Raw genomic sequence first — 2,485 nt, 5'->3', positions numbered from 1 at the left:
ATGCCCTAAAAAAAAAAAAAAAAAAAAGTCAATGTCAGAGAATGAGAGTTAAAATCTGATACCAGTTTATTCATTTCATGCATTTTAAGTCTTAAATCTTCAGACATATTAAACATCTGCGCCAGGCTACAAGCGCTTTGTTGAGCTCTTGGCCGTAAAGTTGAATTATTCAAGAAGGCAAACCGCTGATAAAAGAACAACCCCCCAAAATGAAACATAATCTCAATTTTTATCTTATATGCCAGCACGTGGATCGTATCAGGTGTATGATGTGTAGGTCTGATGCTTTTTATTCCCTCATGGCTGGAAATATGATCCGCTGCAGTTATTATTTGATATCCATTACAAAGGGTTCATTCATTTCTGGGACGATGTGGAAAAGCTGATTTTTGACCTTACATGCCTGTTGGACTTAAACTAAAACAATCTTGACACTTGTTTGAATGCATACAGATGTATTAGGCCGCCTCTTTGCAAGGAAGATCAATCTATTTGCGTGATTTTGTTCTCATCAAAGACAATATTCACTTCATCCTCTAAAAAAAATCAGCCTGTGTTGACCCATCAGCCAGTGACACTGGGGGGGAGAGTAAATAAAGAGGTGGATGAACTCCAGATCACCATTACAATCATCACTCTCTTTTCATTTATTTATTATCTGGAGTGGTTTAAACCAAAGATCCTACATTTGTTTGATATTAAATAAACATACTATGAATCTAGGCCATGAATAGTTGTGTTAACCTGCAAAGGAAAGGTAGAATGAGGCTCGAGCACATTAAAAAAAAAGAAAAAGATAGGGTTCAGGTGGCTTTATATCCACCACCAGACCCCTGAAAACAACTTGAATGGCCTGCCATAAGCTAATAAGGGCCATGATGCCCTCCTTATACCGTGCATCCTGTGAGGCTCCCAGGAATTCCGCTTTGATTGCTGCACATCCTCCCAGTTGCTCCAGTAACTTGGCCATAAAACGCGGATTCGTCTGGAGCATTTGGAGTGTAGTGCAATAAAGCGTCTGAGACCAAGGTTATTAACTGTGACTAAGGGGCTGAAAAACAACGGCTGGGAGCATTGAAAGCTTGTGTCCACGGACCTTTCCGGCGTCATTTGTTTCAGCATCTTACCGTGGTAGGAATATTCTGCCTTTGTGTTGTGTTGCAGTGTAAGGCCTGCCGTCTTCGTCCACTGGGTGGCGCTCCTCAGATCAATGTCATTGCCGTGAATTGAGATATGAAAGAAGTTTGAGTCAACGGCTCAGCTGCTTTAAAATATGTCACCACCTCAGGATTTCATTGTTAAGGTAGGCACAGAAATATTGCCATGTGCATTTTATGACTGCAGGGGAGGTTTATTAATGCGATTTGAGGAAGTGGGTCTATTTTTCTAGTTTATCTCCACCTTAAAAAAAAGAAGCACCGAGACGTTATGTTTTCATCTAAGCTGCAGATGTTATGATGATGAACGCATTGCTGGCAAAATTACCTGGAGCAAATAGTGCAGGATGTTTGTTTCTTTCTTTTTTTTTTCACATCAAATTTAAAGCAGGTTCTCAGGTTGCAGTTTTGCAGACGTTACAGGCCTGGAGTGACTAATGCGCACTAAAAGATAAGGTCACAAGGGCCTGTATTCCAAACAATTTGTGGCTCACTAACTTTTATAATCTCCATACAGTTTAAAACGTAAATTATTCTTCATTTTATGAATACTAAATCTGATTGATGTCGTGTAGTCGTGATGTAAACATTGTAAACGTGATAATTAGAGCTTGAATTATCCCAAAGACTATTTGTTGTCTTTTGACATTAAGACTGCAGCTTGTTGCAACTTTGTGTGTGTCCCTGCGTGTGTCATTGTTGAGTTGAGTGCTTGTGTGTGTGTGTGTGCGCGCAGACACAAACAGAGAGACACTTTTAACACAAAACAGTCAGGCTTCTCGTGAAGTTTCTAACATTTCTAACAAAAAACTAATTGAATGAATGAAAAAAACAAGTTTTATGGCAATAATAATATAAGAACAGCACACCCGCAGCGCACACTGAAACATCACAGGAAATATCCAATAGGGTTAATGATTATTATCATTCATTGAGACTAGACTGCAGCAGGTTTGACGCCATATAAAATGGCTGTACATAAACTGTAGCTCTCATTTCTAGACTTTATGGCTCCAGACTTATAGGAAAATGGAGGTGGCCGATGTTGTATTTCAGTGTAAAGCCACCTTTGGAGACATTTTTATGCCGACTTAAATCTGTAGGCCTGTGTTATAAACTCTTAACCTCATTGACGGTCTTTTAACTTTTAAGGAAGCATGGGTTGTTGTATTTCTGACTTATTATTTATTTTTAAAATATTGTGCAAGTCCAGACTAACGATTTGTGTTTACTTTGTGTTTGTCTAGAAACATCCTTTTTTAAAATTTTTATTAACTGGCACGGCGGATTTGTGCATTAGATGATTGGTCTTGTTTTATTTAAAATTC

The sequence above is a fragment of the Larimichthys crocea genome, chromosome XIII, assembly GCF_000972845.2.
Source record: "Larimichthys crocea isolate SSNF chromosome XIII, L_crocea_2.0, whole genome shotgun sequence".
Taxonomy (NCBI): Eukaryota; Metazoa; Chordata; class Actinopteri; family Sciaenidae; genus Larimichthys; species Larimichthys crocea.
The sequence above is the reverse complement of the archived record's forward strand: the minus strand, read 5'-3'. Positions refer to the sequence as shown.